General features: G+C 42.9%; 1 protein-coding gene across 29 annotated transcripts in view; it reads left to right on the top strand.

Annotated features, from left to right (window-relative positions):
• LOC110531933 (collagen alpha-1(XXV) chain) overlaps positions 1–19,312 on the top strand; it is a 356,708-nt gene that overhangs the window by 219,392 nt on the left and 118,004 nt on the right. The window lies entirely within an intron of this gene.

The following is a 19,312-nucleotide window of genomic DNA, read 5'->3' as shown; positions in this document are numbered from 1 at the left end:
TAAGCCTATTTTAATAGACTTTTCTCGCTCACAATTTTTTATGTCTAAGTACAGATGCAACCACTTAAGGAAGCTGCATCTTATTTAGAACATCCATACTTGCATTACATTTTTACAATAATTTAAATAACTGCTTTTGTTGATCCATGGTGAATGGCTACATCATTTTTATGAAACCCTGTTAAAATATATTTATATATTTTCACACAAGAAAGTCATTATAGAGGCAAACTTTTCAAATGAACAGCAATTGCATACTGCTTTTAATAATTTAGCCATTTAATGAAAGGTCCCTCATAAAAATGCATAGAATAAGTCAACCCAGCCTGTATCGTCTGATGACAAAGAAGTGAGGACAGAAAATGAAACAAACAAGCACACTGTGTGATTGGAATGTTCACAAGTTCATGAGGTGCCAGAGAAACAGAGTTCTCTCCAGTGATGTTCTCTCTGATTCCATCATCACTAGCTTTTTGTTGCAGTGGAAAGAAAGGGTCAGGCATTTGAAGGAGAAAAGATAGAGTGGGATGGGATGGTGCAATGGAGAAAAATAATGAAAGAGAGAAAGAGAGAGAGAGGAAGGAATGGATAAATAAAGTGAGCAATAGAATATGGGTACAAATTTACTATTTAACCCACTCTTTTGCTGTATTTTCACCTTTATTTAACCAGGTAGGCAAGTTGAGAACAAGTTCTCATTTATAATTGCGACCTGGCCAAGATAAAGCAAAGCAGTTCGACACATACAACGACGCAGAGTTACACATGGAGTAAAACAAACATACAGTATAAACAAGTCTATATACGATGTGAGCAAATGAGGTGAGATAAGGGAGCTAAAGGCAAAAAAAGGCCATGGTGGCAAAGTAAATACAATATAGCAAGTAAAACACTGGAATGGTAGATTTGCAGTGGAAGAATGTGCAAAGTAGAAATAAAAATAATGGGGTGCAAAGGAGCTAAATAAATTAAATACAGTAGGGAAAGAGGTAGTTGTTTGGGCTAAATTATAGGTGGGCTATGTACAGGTGCAGTAATCTGTGAGCTGCTCTGACAGTTGGTGCTTAAAGCTAGTGAGGGAGATAAGTGTTCCCAGTTTCAGAGATTTTTGTAGTTCGTTCCAGTCATTGGCAGCAGAGAACTGGAAGGAGAGGCGGCCAAAGAAATAATTGGTTTTGGGGGTGACTAGAGAGATATACCTGCTGGAGCGTGTGCTACAGGTGGGAGATACTATGGTGACCAGCGATCTGAGATAAGGGCGGACTTTACCTAGCAGGTTCTTGTAGATGACATGGATCCAGTGGGTTTGGCGACGAGTATGAAGCGAGGGCCAGCCAACGAGAGCGTACAGGTCGCAATGGTGGGTAGTATATGGGGCTTTGGTGACAAAACGGATTGCACTGTGATAGACTGCATCCAATTTGTTGAATAGGGTATTGGAGGCTATTTTGTAAATGACATCGCCAAAGTCGAGGATTGGTAGGATGGTCAGTTTTACAAGGGTATGTTTGGCAGCATGAGTGAAGGATGCTTTGTTGTGAAATAGGAAGCCAATTCTAGATTTAACTTTGGATTGGAGATGTTTGATATGGGTCTGGAAGGAGAGTTTACAGTCTAACCAGACACCTCAGTATTTGTAGTTGTCCACGTATTCTAAGTCAGACCCGTCCAGAGTAGTGATGTTGGACAGGCGGGCAGGTGCAGGTAGCGATCGGTTGAAGAGCATGCATTTAGTTTTACTTGTATTTAAGAGCAATTGGAGGCCACGGAAGGAGAGTTGTATGGCATTGAAGCTAGCCTGGAGGGTTGTTAACACAGTGTCCAAAGAAGGGCCAGAAATATACAGAATGGTGTCGTCTGCATAGAGGTGGATCAGAGACTCACCAGCAGCAAGAGCGACCTCATTGATGTATACAGAGAAGAGAGTCGGTCCAAGAATTGAACCCTGTGGCACCCCCATAGAGACTGCCAGAGGTCCGGACAGCAGACCCTCCGATTTGACACACTGAACTCTATCAGAGAAGTAGTTGGTGAACCAGGCGAGGCAATCATTTGAGAAACCAAGGCTGTCGGGTCTGCCGATGAGGATGTGGTGTTTGATACTGTAGAAAGCCTTGGCCAGATCAATGAATACGGCTGCACAGTAATGTTTCTTATCGATGGTGGTTAAGATATCGTTTAGGACCTTGAGCGTGGCTGAGGTGCACCCATGACCAGCTCTGAAACCAGATTGCATAGCAGAGAAGGTATGGTGAGATTCGAAATGGTCGGTAATCTGTTTGTTGACTTGGCTTTCGAAGACCTTAGAAAGGCATGGTAGGATAGATATAGGTCTGTAGCAGTTTGGGTCAAGAGTGTCCCCCCCTTTGAAGAGGGGGATGACCGCAGCTGCTTTCCAATCTTTGGGAATCTCAGACGACACGAAAGAGAGGTTGAACAGGCTAGTAATAGGGGTGGCAACAATTTCGGCAGATAATTTGAGAAAGAAAGGGTCCAGATTGTCTAGCCCGGCTGATTTGTAGGGGTCCAGATTTTGCAGCTCTTTCAGAACATCAGCTGAACGGATTTGGGAGAAGGAGAAATGGGGAAGGCTTGGGCGAGTTGCTGTGGGGGGTGCAGTGCTGTTGACCGGGGTAGGAGTAGCCAGGTGGAAAGCATGGCCAGCCGTAGAAAAATGCATATTGAAATTCTCAATAATGGTGGATTTATCAGTGGTGACAGTGTTTCTTATCTTCAGTGCAGTGGGCAGCTGGGAGGAGGTGTTCTTATTCTCCATGGACTTTACAGTGTCCCAGAACTTTTTTGAGTTAGTGTTGCAGGAAGCAAATTTCTGCTTGAAAAAGCTAGCCTTGGCTTTTCTAACTGCCTGTGTATAATGGTTTCTAGCTTCCCTGAACAGCTGCATATCACGGGGGCTGTTCGATGCTAATGCAGAACGCCATAGGATGTTTTTGTGTTGGTTAAGGGCAGTCAGGTCTGGGGAGAACCAAGGGCTATATCTGTTCCTGGTTCTAAATTTCTTGAATGGGGCATGTTTATTTAAGATGGTTAGGAAGGCATTTAAAAAAATATATATCTTATCAAAAAAATATCAAAAGCATATTTTGAGCTCAAATAAAATTGGGTAATGCTTTCAATCAAATTGACACAGTGCGTTTGCATTGAGTTTGTTTCTACCTCTCTGGGATAAAATAAGAAATGGTTCTAACTACAATATTACCCTCTATCCACCTCCGTATAGTACCTTATGAATGCTTCTATCACACATATAATGGATTATAGAAATGTTCTTTAAGCATTCATTGCAGCTTATGGCTCTTTAATAAAACAGCCTTTCTGAATACATGAATGACTGAATGTAATCACAATGCGTTAGATAACACATGCTATGAACCACTTTATCAAAATAATGAATTAACTCCAATGTTCTGTGTCCTCTATGTTCCACAGGTCAGAGGTCCTCACTAACGTTTAGTCCCTACAATAAGTCAAAACAGCTGCCAACACATTTGTCAAAAGATGAATTATAAATCACTGTCAAAATGAGAATGCACTTACACAGTACTTTGAGTGAAAAATAGATTGTGTGAACTGTAATTCATGAGTCAAGGCCTAATGTTCCAGTAGTTTATTTGAACAGTAACACCTATGTACTTTTAGGACAAATGTAATAATTGGGGAATCCCTCTGCCTTTAATGCAGTGTGAGATGAGAATACACAATCTCCAATGGTCGTAAAAGGATATGGAGCTACTGCATAAACACAATGGGTATCGTTCTGCAGGCTGTCAGTCTCTTGAGTTTCAGCCTCAGACAGATGGCTTCTGTTTCCCCCGTCACTCTCTTGGTTCTCCCCAAACTTCTCACCGTGGAGATAAAAATCTAAAACCAAGAAATGTGAAGAGAAGCTCAAGTGGGGTGGAATACAGAGATGTCTTTGAAACCAGGGGTGCAACTTTCACTGGGAACATCCCCCTCACATTCTGAAATTGCATTTTTGTCCCCACCAGTTTTATTATTTGAATGTGATACAAAACAAGGCAACGGTGTGCTTTAAGACCATGAGGACACCTCCAAGCAGTCAGGTAGGTTATTTGGAATGTTTATCTCACTGGATAAAAAAATATATAATAATCCCCCCCACTTCTAAAACCAAAGTTTACTGTTTGAAACAGTACATCATGTCTGGAAGGACAATGTAGCCATGCCACTATTCATGCTTCTCTAGGACAGCTTCCAGGGGTCAGTGCCCACTTGACACAGTTCAGCGTTTTGATGTAGATGCTATTGTTATAAAAGCTAAAGTGAATTCCAAAGTGTCCAAAGTCATCCAGGACATATGGTGCTGGTTAGGAGGATTAAGCTTCCATGGAGTAGAAAGGAGGGAAAAAGGTCATATTTTCAGGAATCAATTTGAAATTATCAGTGCCACAAGGTCTCTCTAAGGAAAATTAGGGGTTGTGTGTATTCCAAATTTGGTTTGCAGCCACATGTTTGAATATATTTCAAAAGGCTTAGTATGGAAACCCAGTGAGATATTTTACATAGTATTCCATGCGTAACTGAAACAGTCTCTTTTTCATGGAGTTATTGTCCATCATTTAATTAAACGCATTGCAGACCTGTGGGGTCACACTACATTAATACCCTTTTGTAAATGAAGATATACTTTTAAATTTTCGTAGCCCTGATATTAAGTTTCCTTTAATCGGTAAATAGCAAAAGACACGCCTGAAGGCCTCTTACGCCGGATATTTGGTAAAATACTGTAGCTTTTTCCTTTAAAAAATATATCTGGTGATTTGCTGAATAAGCACATTAGCTCTTTGACATTGAGCTGAAGCAGTGCACTGCCAAGAAAATGCCTTTTAAAGGCAATTTCCCTGATGTTTGCAGATAGCTTGCACGGTAAAGGCTACGGATGTCAACTCAAGTGTTAATTGTCTTTACAAGTCAAGTGCAGTGGACTTGTCGACAATGCGCCTTTGATTTAATCCTGGCCACAGTTTCCCAGGGCTGTACTCTGACAAAGCTTTTCAACTTCTTCTACAGTTGGCAGAGGTTCTACTCTAGAGTGGGAATAAAGACAGTTCACTGGCAATGGAGTCAGTCATTTCCTGGTCATGAATTTAATACATGACCCAGTCATTGTAGATTGTGTATTTGTGGATGGAAGCAAACTCACATAACCACAATGGACATTTTTCTGGTAATTTTATGTATTTATTAAATTTTTTTACACCTTATTTTCTCCCCAATTTCATGGTATCCAATTGGTAGTAGTTTCAGTCTTGTCTCGTCGGTGCAACTCCCGTACGGACTCGGGAGAAGCGAAGGTCGAGAGCCATGCATCCTCCGAAACACAACCCAACCAAGCCGCACTGCTTCTTGACACAATGCACATCCAACCCGGAAGCCAGCCTCACCAATGTGTCAGGGGAAACACCGTACACCTGGCGACCTGGTCAGCGTGCACTGCGACCGGCCCGCCACAGGAGTCGCTAGTGCGCGATGAGACAAGGATATCCCTGCCGGCCAAACCCTCCCAACCCGGACGACGCTGGGCCAATTGTGCGGCGCCCCATGGGCCTCAGGATCGCGGCCGGCTACAACAGAGCCTGGGCTCGAACCCAGAATCTCTGGTGGCACAGCTAGCACTGCGATGCAGTGCCTTACCCTAACCCTAACCGTAACCCTTTCCAAATAAGAATAGTCTCATTGTCAACAATCTAAGCTGAAGACAAGGTAGAATTGCCCTGTCCACAAGTGGGCTCTTGGTGCTCTCAGCTGCAGCTACTGTAGACCAGTTAGCTCTATATCTCACATACAGTTGAATTCGGAAGTTTACATACACCTTAGCCAAATACATTTAAACTCAGTTTTTCACACTTCCTGACATTTTATCCTAGTAAAGGATCACCAATTTATTTTAAGAAAGTGAAACGTCAGAATAATAGTAGAGTGATTTATTTCAGCTTTTATTTCTTTCATCACATTTCCAGTGGGTCAGAAGTTTACATACACTTAATCAGTATTTGGTAGCAGTGCCTTTAAATTGTTTAACTTGGGTCAGACGTTTCAGGAGGTCTTCCACAAGCTTCACACAATAAGTTGGGTGAATTTTGGCCCATTCCTCCTGACATAGCTGGTGTAATTGATTCAGGTTTGTTGGCCTCCTTAGTCGCACACGCTTTTTCAGTTCTGCCACACATTTTATATGGGATTGAGGTCAGGGCTTTGTGATGGCCACTCCAATACCTTGACTTTGTTGTCCTTATGCCACAACTTTGGAAGTATGCTTGTGGTCATTGTCCATTTGGAAGACCCATTTGCGATAATCATGATGCCATCTATTTCGTGAAGTGCACCAGTCCCTCCTGCAGCAAAGCACCCCCACAACATGATGCTTCCACCCCCGTGCTTCACAGTTGGGATGGTGTTCTTCAGCTTGCAAGCCTCCCCCTTTTTCCTCCAAACTTAATGATGGTCATTATGGCCAAACAGTTCTATTTTTGTTTCATCAAACCAGAAGACATTTCTCCAAAATGTACGATCTTTGTCCCCATATGCAGTTGCAAACCGTAGTCTGGCTTTTTTATGGCGGTTTTGGAGCAGTGGCTTCTTCCTTGCTGAGCGGCCTTTCTGGTTATGTCGACATAGGACTCTTTTTACTGTACCTGTGTCCTCCAGCATCTTCACAAGGTCCTTTGCTGTTGTTCTGGGATTGATTTGCACTTTTCGCACCAAAGCACGTTCATCTCTAGGGGATAGAACGCATCTCCTCCCTGAGCGGTATGATGGCTGCGTGGTCCCATGGTGTTTATACATGAATACTATTGTTTGTACAGAATAATGTGATACCTTCAGGCGTTTGGACATTGCTCCTGAGGATGAACCAGACTTGTGGCGGTCTACAATTTTTTTCGGAGGTCTTGGCTGATTTATTTTCCCATGATGTCAAGCAAAGAGGCGCTGAGTTTGAAGGTAGGCCTTGAAATACATCCACAGGTACACCTCCAATTGACTCAAATTATGTCAATTAGCCTATCAGAAGCTTCTAATGATATGACATAATTTTCTGGAATTGTCCAAGTTGTTTAAAGGCACAGGCAACTTAGTGTATGTAATCTTCTGACCCACTGGAATTATGATACAGTGAATTATAAGTGAAATAATCTGTCTGTAAACCATTCTTGGAAAAATTAGTTGTGTCATGCACAAAGTAGATGTCCTAACCGACTTGCCAAAACTATAGTTTGTTAACAAAAAATGTGTGGAGTGGTTGAAAAAATAGTTTTAATGACTCCAATGTAAGTGTATGTAAACTTCCACCTTCAATTTTACCTAGTGAGTATTTTTTTTTTTACCCAAACGAGTGAGGATTGCTAACAAAGGCTTTTCCAGACTACTACATTATTAATTTTGTATTTTCGTGGTAGGTAGGGGGAAATTTGTTCATGAATTAAGGTTCTCTAATCACAGGAAAGTTGCTGCAACTGTAAGCAATTAACGTTTGAGAACCTTTAGCCACAGCTATTTTTACAGGACAGCCTCTTAAACATTAAAAAAATAGCTTGACTTCTGTTGAATTTGGATATACACCCTACGCTTTGCTCCAGTAGGTTTAACCAAATTAGCGGGAATTGTAATGTGGCTCATATAACAAGGATCGCTACACTGCCCCCTTCGAACGTGAAAGCACATCCCTGTGCTTCAACTACTCAGCTCCCTCACACATCTGGGCTGTGCGAAATTTAAGTGGGGACTAAATGGAGAATCTCTATGCTCCCGATTTTTATTTTTGAACATTATGTTAAGAATCATCAGGAAGGAAGAGAGAGAAATTTGAAAATGGTAATGTGGATGTTACCCATCTTAATACTGGCGTTTTACATTAGACGAGATCAGCACAATGCCAGTCAGAGGCTAACAAGGGCGGTGCATGTTGTTCCATGCACCGCCCTTGTTCAGGTTAACTGTGAATTGATCTGAGGAGCCTCCTGGCTACATCCCAATTTGGAGGACAGTACAATGAGGCAAATCACAACTTCCAGGGAACCAACTGTGCAATAATTTTTGGCAAACAATAAGTGTCACAACTAATGGCCACCCAGACTATTTACATTGACCCCCCCCTGTTATGTTTTCATACTGGTGCTATTTGCTGTTTATTGTCTATGCGTAGTGTCTTTACAAATTACCATGACCAACCTGTACCCCTGCACATTGACTCGGTACCAGTACCGTATATTTCCTCATTATTGTTATGTAATTATATATATATTTTTTACTTTATTTTGTAAATGTTTTTTCTTAACTCTGTTTCTGAACTGCATTGTTGGTTAAGGGCTTGTAAGTAAGCATTTCACCGTAAGGTCTGTCTGTAAACAATTGTTGGAACAATTACTTGTGTCAAGCAAAAAGTAGATGTCCTAACCAACTTGCCAAAACTATAGTTTGTTAACAAGACATTTGTGGAGTGGTTGAAAAACAAGTTTTGAATGAAATGGGGCTTTTAAGGTAAGTAGGACGATGTTCAGCTAAAATTATTTCAAAAATCTGTAAATAGATGACAACATGAACATAAATGACACATTCGACATGATCACTTTCATAGTATTGCCTTTTCAATATGACCCCACCCGTGATTTGAACTCACAATCTCTGGATTTGGAAGTTATGATCTTCCTGCTACCCCACAAAGTCTGTAGATTTCCCTGAAGGCCCCTACACGTTTTCCCTATAATACATCTCTGCGCTTTGCAAAAGGCATGCCATCGGCACAGCTATTTCAGTTATAAAATAATCTGACTATTCTCTCATTATTTATTTGATTTACTTATTTGAGGGTTTTCTGTATAGTTGTCTAATGTTGTTGGGGCTTATTAATCGGTTGATGTTACTCCTGAATCACTATGATAAATAAAATAGTTTAGTAGAACTGAGATTTACTTTGAAGTGCAAAGTGTAGCAATGAAGACGTCATTGACACAGAATGTCGTGAACCAAAATATTGAGTTCAATTCCCAGGTGAGGACTTGTTGAATAATAATGACTGCATAAATGAACATGCACAATGTAATCATGTACTGTGTCAAATATGTAAGTTGAAATCACTGTGGGCTCTATTTTAAAAAAAATAACTCAATGGTAAATCACAGCGGTAACAATAAAAAATGTTATTTTATTTAACTAGGCAAGTCAGTTAAGAACAAATTCTTATTTACAATGACAGCCTAGAAACAGTGGGTTAACTGCCTTTTTCAGGGGCAGAACAACAGATCTTTATCTTGTCAGCTCGGGACTTCGATCTAGCAACCTTTCTGTTACTGGCGCAATGCTCTAACCCGCCTGCCACATAATAATAATAATAATAATAATAATAATAATAATAATAATAATAAATGGGATTAATATAGCGCTTTTCAAGAACCCCAAGTTGCTTTACAATTGTAGAAATGAAAAGAAAAACATAAAACAGTAGTCAACACATCAGACTAAACAAAAACATGAATAAAGAGAGGGGTGGACTCAAAGAAGGGGAAGAGCGTAATGTATCAGTGTGTGGGGAGAGTAGGGTTGGGATTTGGATACGAACCCGGGTTTAGGGTAAGAGGCGGGATTGGGGTTAGGATACGAACCGGTTAGGTAAGGGTTTGGGTTAGGTGCTGCTCCGTATGGTGGTGAGAGGTGTGTCTTTGTAGTGTATTTCTTTGCTTGTATGTACATTATACTGTATATACAAAATATGTGGACGCCCCTTCAAATTAGTGGTTTCAACTATTTCAGCCACACCCGTTGCTGACAGGTGTATAAAATTGAGCACACAGCCATGCAATCTCCATAGACAAACATTGGCAGTAGAATGGCCTTACTGAAGAGCTCAGTGACTTTCAACTTGGCACCGTCATAGGATGCTATCTTTCCAACAAGTCATTCAACTGTAAGTGTTGGTATTGTGAAGTGGAAACGTCTAGGAGCAACAACGGCTCAGAAGCTCACAGAACGGGATCGGCAAGTGCTGAAGTGTGAAGCGTGCAACACTCACTACCGAGTTTCAAACAGCCTCTGGTAGCAACGTCAGCACAGTAAGTGTTCGTCGGGAGCTTCATGAAATGGGTTTCCATGGCCAAGCAGCCGCACACAAGCCCAAGATCAACATGCACAATGCCAAGCGTCAGATGGAGTGGTGTGAAGCTCGCCACCATTGGACTCTGGAGCAGTGGAAATGGGTTCTCTGGAGTGATGAATCACGTTTCACCATCTGGCAGTCCGACGGATGAGTTTGGCGGACGCCAGGAGAACGCTACTTGCCCCAATGCCTAGTGCCACATGTAAAGTTTGGTGGAGGAGGAATGATGGTCTGGGGCTGTTTTTCATGGGTCGGGCTAGGCCCCTTAGTTCAAGTGAAGGGAAATATTAACACTACAGCATACTCTGACTTTCTAGACGATTCTGTGTTTCCAACTTTGTGGCAACAGTTTGGGGAAGTCCCTTTCCTGTTTCAGCATGACAATGCCCCTGTGCAAAGTGAGGTCCGTACAGAAATGGCTTGTCGAGATTGGTGTGGAAGAACATGACTGGTCGACTGCGAGTCAGGCTTAATCGCCCAACATCAGTGCCCGAACTTACTAATACTCTTGTGGCTGAATGGAAACAAGTCCCCATAGCAATGTTTCCAGAAGAGTGAGGGGGAGGTAAAAACTCCATATTAATGCCCATGATTTTGGAATGAGATATTCGACGAGCAGGTGTCAACATACACTACATTACCAAGAGTGTGTGTGTGGAGGGGAGGGGGGGGCTTATGGGTAGGCCATCAGAGTAACGGATGGCTGGAGGGAGGGAGTTCCAGAGCCTAGAAGCAACCTTGGAGGCCCTATCGCTGAAGCGCTGGAGCTTTGACCTGGGGATGACAAGGTGGCCTGCTGTGGTGTAACGGAGTGCACGTGTGGGTTGGTAGGGGAGAAGAAGGTCTGAGAGGTAAGGGGGGCAAGGTGGTGAAGGGCTTTGTAGGTCAGAAGGAGGATCTTGTAATTAATGTGTTGAGAGACAGGGAGAGTGTGGAGTTCAGAGGATGGGGGGGGGGGGGGGGTGCTGCTAGGACTTATTGTGGGTGAAGAGTCAGGCTACAGAGTTTTGAACTATTTGGAGCTTATGAAGAGAACTTGAGTTGATGCCGGAGAGTAGTGAGTTGTAGTAGTCGAGACGGGAGGAGATGAATGCATGTATGAGGGTTTCAGGACGGGAGAGGGAGGACCTGACTTTGGCAATGTTGCGGAGGTGGAAGAAGGAGGATTTGACTGTCTGTTTTATGTGGTGGTCAAAGGAGAGGGTGGAGTCGAGTATGACCCAAAGGTTGCATGCATGAAGGGAGGGTGAGACAGTGGTGTCATCAATGGTGAGGGTGAGGTTGCCAGCTTTGGTGAGGGGGAAATTTGGTACCTATGAGGAATGGTTCCATTTTATCACTGTTGAGCTTGAGGAAGTTTTGTTGCATCCATGTTTTTATTGCAGAGGGGTCAGAATTCAATGTGGGTCAGAGGTGGGATTTGGTGCTGAGGTAGATCTGAGTGTCATCATCATAGCAGTGGGAGGTATGGCAGAATATTTTTAACCACACCTTTTGTTTTATCACAAAACCGGAGAGCAACATCTATCTGGTAAAGTCCACAAAACGTATTGAATATAACAAATAGTTACATGACCTACAGCATGTTCAAGCAAGTTAATGTTTCCGAACATTTCAGACTACTAAACAACTATTGATGTAGAACCACGGAGAGTTACCGCAAGTTGCAAAGAAAACAAGCACTGCCCTCTACTATTCCAGCACCATTTCAACATCTAATCACTTACGCACCTAAAAGATACAAAAAAATTACTGGTCCAATCAACGTAAGCTAAAGATGATGTGGCTGTCCATGGTACTGATTTGTGTGTGTGTGTGTGTGTGTGTGTGTGTAAAAAAACATGTTGACTCAGCATACTTGTAGAGAAGTGCCAATGCCATCCTCTTTCATGTTGCCTAAATGGTCTATGACTCTGTCATGCTTGCTTTTAGTTTGTTGTCCAAGGCTAAATGGAGAAAATGCTTGCTCGCTAGCCTAACTTCCTTTCTTGGGCAACAATGTGCCAGGCCAGCTAGTTAACATTAGATTAACGTTACTACATCTAGCAACAGGTTGAACTTCCATCCTCTCAGGGTCAGAGGCACAATGTATTCATTTATGGTTGGATCAGAATCGCTGTTATAATCATTGGCCAGTACAGAGAATTAGGTAAAACCACAAGTCCCTATCGCCATCTATTACTAATTTAGGAAAGGTATAATTTTAGCTAGCTAACCACCGGAGGACAACGACACAACGAGATGCAACAATTCAAGTTCTGTCAATGATGTTTGGCTTCTAATGTGATTGGTGTGAAACCAAATCCAAACTGGCTTCCCTTAACACTTTTTTTGGTGCACCAGGAGCATTCACAGCTGAGCACACTTAAAATAAAAAAGAGTCAGATCTCAAAACATGTATATTATAGATTGTTTTTATCAGGGAGGCCCAATGCTTGCTGGCTTTCCTTGCATTCAATGCTACGGGCAGCAACAATGTCATACTCTTTTTCACCAGACATCATAGATGGGCTACACATATATTGAAGGAAATTAATTAAACATAGAGACAAAAGATGAATAATTTTGTATGTAAAAAAAATAGCTTGGTAATTTTTTTGGGAAAGCCTGTCTTCCCTTGGCATCCATGAATACACTCCACTGCCAACCGATACTCTCACACCCGGAAATGACATCACAATGATCTCAATAACCATTATTGGCGCAGTAGCTGGCAGTGGCGCAAAAGGTCTGGGTTTTGATGAATAAATGGTTGTATGTATGGGATGTGCATGGTGTACATCGTCCAACTAAATGCTTACTTGCAGGTTCTTTCGACAATAAGAAATAATAATATGAACATAAAGTAAATGGCTCACCAGAATGGAATAAACATTTCAGTATAAGTATAATACACTGAAGGCACATTTTATAGTGCAATATTTACAATTGTATTGTGGGATGGGGCAGTGTATAAACTGAGCAGTATAATAAGAGTCTGGTAGCAGTAGTTGTGATGTGTGTGTAGCATGAATGTGTGTTTGGGAGTGAGTAAGTGCATGTGTGCTAAGGTACAGAGAATCAGAGCAGGTGGTCAGTCCAGTTCAATTGTTCTGTTCAGCAGTCTGATGGCTTGTAGATATAAACTGTCTCTGAGCCTGTTGATATCAGACCTCATGGTCAGACCCAGGTCTCTGAGCTTGGTGTTGAGCTTGGAGGGAACAATAATGTTGAATGTAGTCGATGAACAGCATTCTCACATAGTTGTTCCTCTTGTTCAGATGTGTTACGGCCGTGTAGATAGTGATAGAAATAGCATCTTCCGTGGATCTGTTGGAGCGGTAGGCAAATTGGAGTGGTCCAGTGTACCTGGCATGCTGGCCTTGATGTTGGCCATGACCAGCCTCTTGAAGCACTTTATGATGACCGAAGTGAGCGTGACGGTACGATAGTAATTTGGGCATGTCACCTTGTTTTTCCTGGGCAATGGGATGATGATGGTCTCCTTGAAGCAGGTGGGGACTACAGCCTGGGACAGGTTGAAGATGTCCGAGAGATGCCCGCCAGCTGATCAGCAAACACTCAGAGGACGCTGCCGGGGATGCCATCTGGGCCTGCGGCTTTATGAGTATTCCACACGTCAGCCTCAGAGAGCGAAAGCACCTGGTCGTCCGGAGCTGTGAGAGTCTTCCTGAGGGCCTCCCGGGTGGCGCAGTGGTTAAGGGCGCTGTACTGCAGCGCCAGCTGTGCCATCAGAGTCCCTGGGTTCGCGCCCAGGCTCTGTCGTAACCGGCCGCGACCGGGAGGTCCGTGGGGCGACGCACAATTGGCCTAGCGTCGTCCGGGTTAGGGAGGGATTGGTCGGTAGGGATCTCCTTGTCTCATCGCGCACCAGCGACTCGGGTGGCGGGCCGGGCGCAGTGCGCGCTAGCCAAGGTTGCCAGGTGCACGGTGTAGCCTCCGACACATTGGTGCGGCTGGCTTCCGGATTGGATGCGCGCTGTGTTAAGAAGCAGTACGGCTGGTTGGGTTGTGTATCGGAGGACGCATGACATTCAGCCTTTGTCTCTCCCGAGCCCGTACGGGAGTTGTAGCAATGAGACAAGATAGTAGCTACTACAACAATTGGATACCACGAAATTGGGAAGAAAAAGGGGTAAAATTCAAAAAAAAAAAAAAGAGTCTTCCTGAATGGCTCAGTATTGTCTGCCTCGAAGTGAACATAGAATGTGTTTCGCTCGTCTGGGGGTTGATAGTCTGTGATAGTATGTAGTCCTTGCCACGTGCAAGTCTGAGTTGTCGAACATCAATTCAAGTTCAATTCGAATGTTAGTCCGTTATAGCCTAGATTTTTAATTAGCCTACAGAATCAAAAGAAAACGTAGGCCTATCCCACATTTGCTAAATATGTTGAACATGTTTTCAGTCCACATTGTTCTAAAAAATTGCTTGGCTTCAATGTGGTAATATATTGTTAAACATAGCATTAGCACTGATAAATGCCTACTGTAAAGTGCATTATGTCAGCCATGGACATGCCAAATGTTGTCAATAAGCAATATTACAATTTCACAAGACTGAATAATTCTAATCAAATGAAACAAAATGTTTTAAATAGCCTTTCTAAAAACAGTTACCGGCACCATAGTCACTCCCTGTGTGTCACGCCCTGGCCATAGAGAGGCTTTTTATTCTCTATTTTGGTTAGGCCAGGGTGTGACTAGGTTCTATGTTCTTTTTTTCTATGTTTTTGTATTTCTGTGTATTTGGCCGGGTATGGTTCTCAATCAGGGACAGCTGTCTGTCGTTGTCTCTGATTGAGAACCATACTTAGGCAGCCTGTTTTCCCACTATGGTTTGTGGGTAGTTGTTTTCTGTTTTGTGTTGCTGCACCTTACAGGACTGTTTTGTTTTCATTTCACTCTCTTTGTTATTTTGTTTAGTGTTTCTGTTCTAATAAATATAACATGAACACTGCGCTCCGCCCGTGCCAGGCGAATGTGGGCATGGAGCCTAAGGGAGAGGTGCGAGTTTTCCAGTGCTCCCCCACAGCCCCGTTCAACCTGTGCCTGCACTCTGGAGGGTCCGGGCTAAAGTTGCCATCCAGCCTGGAGGAGTGGTGCCAAGGCTGCGCACCAGAGCTCCAGTGCTCCCCCACAGCCCGGTCCATCCGGTGCCTCCTCCATGCACCGGGTCTCCTGTAGGTCTCCCCAGCCTGGTGGGTCCTGTGGCAGCCCAGCGCACCAGGCGGTCTCTCCGTCTCCTCCCTCCAGGTTCTCCCTCCTGTCCGGAGCCGCCAGAGTCTCCCTACTGTCCGGAGCCGCCAGAGTCTCCCTCCTGTCCGGAGCCGCCAGGGTCTCCCTTCTGTCCGGAGCCGCCAGGGTCTCCCTCCTGTCCGGAGCCGCCAGGGTCTCCCTCCTGTCCGGAGCCGCCATGGTCTCCCTCCTGTCCGGAGCCGCCAGAGTCTCCCTCCTGTCCGGAGCCGCCAGAGTCTCCCTCCTGTCCGGAGCCGCCAGAGTCTCCCTTCACTCTGGAGCCGCCAGGGCCGCAGCCCCTCAGTCCAAAGGCGCCCCTCAGTCCAGTGGTTCCCTCTACGAGGGTATTCAGTCCGTGGCCCGCTGCGAGGGTCTATGTAGAGCCCTATCTTATGAAAACCCAAATATCACATTTTAGAAGCTAAAATCACATTTCATCCCATCACAAATAATTTCATATTCAAACATTTAAATTGAACAACAATTCCATGTGAATCCGATAACTCTGTGTAGACTTTCCACTGTAGAGTTTGTCATCTTATCGTTGATGAGAATGTCTCAGATGACAACCGAACTGACATCATATTCATTAAGGCAGAGAGAAGACTGCCAGGCATATCGCAATATAAAGAAATAGAATTGTGGAAAAACCTTTTGGAACGCAAATGGCTAATGCTGTAAAGCAGGGGTGAGATACATCTGGCCTCCAGATGACCTACGAGATGACATACGGCCTACGAGACCGTATGATCAGGCCCCCAAGCCAATTCATAAATAAAAAAGCTCTAGACATTGTTTTCCACAAAAATAACATTTAAAATCCATGAATGAGTTGCAAGGACAACTCGTGTGGATAAAGTAATTGCTCTTCAGCGGGGTTTGGGTGCCCAACAAGCCGCCTTTAAGGAACCTCGTTTGGATGGGGAAAATGTTATGCAAGCAAGTTTTGTGGTGAGCGAGTTTATCGCAAAGAAACTGAAGCCTCATTTGGAAGGAGAATTTGTAAAAGCGTGTCTTCTTGCCACTGCAGAGTAGCTAGCACCAGACAAAGTTAAATTGTTCCAAAGTGTCAGTATGTCTCGGAAAATTGTCACAGAGCGGATAACTGACATGGCACAAGATAACGAAAACAATTGAAGGACTCCACAATACATTTTTAGTTTTTCTCTTTGGCATGTGATGAAACAACTGACATAACAAATACTGCCCAATAAGCCATTTTTGTGCGTGGGATTACCGCTGAGTTTGACACAAGGAATTGCTGTTTTTTGAAGCCATGCATGGCACCACCAGAGGTGAGTACTTGTTTGGGAGACTTGTCTTGAGTATGAGCAAATTTGAGCTACTGTTTGAAAAATGAAGTGGCCTTACTACAGATGGAGCCCCGGCCATGGTTGGCTCGAAAAAGGGTTTAACCGCATTAGTGAAAAAATAAATTAGTTGTCTCAGTCTTGATCCAAGTGATTTAATTGTATGCAACTGCATCATACATCAAGAAAGTCTGTGTGAACAGTCCCTGAATCCGAACAACGTAATGGCAACTGTAGTGTCGACCATCAATTTTATCAAAAGCAAAGGGCTGAACAACCACCAGTTTAAGGAGCTATTGAGTTATCTTGAATCGGAATATGGTGATCTGGTTTACCACTGTGAGGTGCGATGGTTGAGCCGTGGAAACATACTCGAGCAGTTTTATGAACTGAAGGATGAAGTAAAACAATTAATGGAGATGAAGGGGAAACCTGTCGTGGAACTGAGTGATGACAAGTGGATGTCTGATTTGGCCTTCAAGGTTGACATAACCAAGTATCTGTCTGACTTGAACGTCAAGCTCCAAGGGGCAAACCAGCATCTCAGCGATTTGCTGTCAAACGTAAAATCGTTCAAAGCGGAATTAAAGCTGTGGCAAGTCCAACTAGAAAGGGGTAACGTTAAACACAGTGTATTTTCATACTCTACAAGGACAAGAGCCTGAGATTATGTCGGAATATGCCAGTGAGTGTGGAAAGCTCGCATTTTGTGAGCGGTTTAAGGATGTGAAAAGTAAACAACTGGAGTTGAACATATTTGCAACCCCATTTAACATCGAACCAGCAGATGTGGCGGATGGCCTACAACACGAAGTTATTGAGCTGCAAAGCAACGACGAGCTCAAAGCCAGGTACAACAACCTCCCTCTCCTTGAGTTCTACAAATGTACAGTTGAAGTCAGAAGTTTACATACACTTAGGTTGGAGTCATTAAAAGTAATTTTTCAACCACTGTACACATTTCTAACTATAGTTTTGGCAAGAACGGTTAGGACATCTACTTTGTCATTTTTTAAACATTTATTTTATAGACAGATTATTTCACTTATAATTCACTGTATCACAATTCCAGTGGGTCAGAAGTTTACATGCACAAAGTTGACTGTGCTTTCAAACAGCTGGGAAAATTGAAAAAAAATATGTCATGGCTTTAGAAGCTTCTGATAGGCTAATTGACATAATTTCAGTCAATCTGAGGTGTACCTGTAGATGTATTGCAAGGCCTACCTTCAAACTCAGTGTCTCTTTGCTTGAAATCATGGGGGGAAAAAACACCAAAGACCTCAGAAAAACATTTGTAGACCTCCACAAGTCTGGATCATCCTTGGGAGCAATTTCCAAATGCCGGAAGGTACCACGTTCATCTGTACAAACAATAGTACCATGTATAAACACCATGGGACCATGCATCTGTCATTCTGTCTCCTAGAGATGAAAGTACTTTGGTGTGAAAAGTGCAAATCAATACCAGAACAACAGCAAAGGACCTTGTGAAGATGCTGGAGGAAACAGGTACAAAAGTATCTTATGTGTCTTATATTGACATATCCTGAAAGGCCGCTCAGCAAGGAAGAAGCCAAAAACCAAAACCAAAAAAAGCCAAAAACGCCCTAAAATATTTTTTTCCAGGGATTAAATGTCAGGAATTGTGAAAAACTGAGTTTAAATGTATTTGGCTATGGTGTATGTAAACTTCTGACTTCAACTTTACGTTAGCGCTGAGCATTTTCCTGTTCTGAGGAGACATGCACTTCAATTTGCATCTGAGTTCGGGACGACCTACTGCTGTGAGCAGTTTTTTTCCAAACTGACTCTTGGAAAGACTTGATTCCGCTCAAGACTGTCTAACACAAACCTGGAAAACCAGCTGCGAGTAGCTCCATCTTCACTGCCAGCAGACATCAAACGGCTCATCAAAGATAAGCAGTTTCAGCCATGAGCATTAGATGTGAGTTTGAACAAGTAATCATAATAACAACAACAACATTATTTACAATAGTAATATTTATTGAAATAGGACTAGCACTATTTTAAATACTCAAGAACACAAGAAACATAATAAAAGTCATATTTAAACTATACAACCAATGCCGGTGATTAAAGTCACATTAACACAGGAATAAAGTAGAAAGTAGCTCATTTTAATAATATGGCCCCCGAATTCATTTATAAATATTAAAATGTCCCTTGACAGTAAAAAGGTTCCCCTCCCCTGCTGTGAAGAGATGACAATGAAAGACTCCAATCAGTCTTTTAGTTATCAAAATTGTTAGAGTGTTGGACTAGTAACCGGAAGGTTGCGAGTTCAAACCCCCGAGCTGACAAGGTACAAATCTGTCGTTCTGCCCCTGAACAGGCAGTTAACCCACTGTTCCCAGGCCGTCATTGAAAATAAGAATTTGTTCTTAACTGACTTGCCTGGTTAAATAAAGGTAAAATAAAAATAAATAAAAACAGTAGCATATCTTTTTGGCACCAGTGGAGAACATCCGCCATATCCCCTGGGAGTGTGCAAATTCACTGTCTTTATCATTGGGTCAGTGCCACTTTTGCTTGTTTTTGGACAATAATTTCCTCTTGCAGGTTAGATGGACGTCATATTGTATTTGTGTCTCCCCTTTTCGTAGGCCGATTAA

Source organism: Oncorhynchus mykiss, chromosome 9 (genome assembly GCF_013265735.2).
Source record: "Oncorhynchus mykiss isolate Arlee chromosome 9, USDA_OmykA_1.1, whole genome shotgun sequence".
In the NCBI taxonomy this organism is placed as follows: Eukaryota; Metazoa; Chordata; class Actinopteri; order Salmoniformes; family Salmonidae; genus Oncorhynchus; species Oncorhynchus mykiss.
The sequence above is the reverse complement of the archived record's forward strand: the minus strand, read 5'-3'. Positions and strand labels throughout refer to the sequence as shown.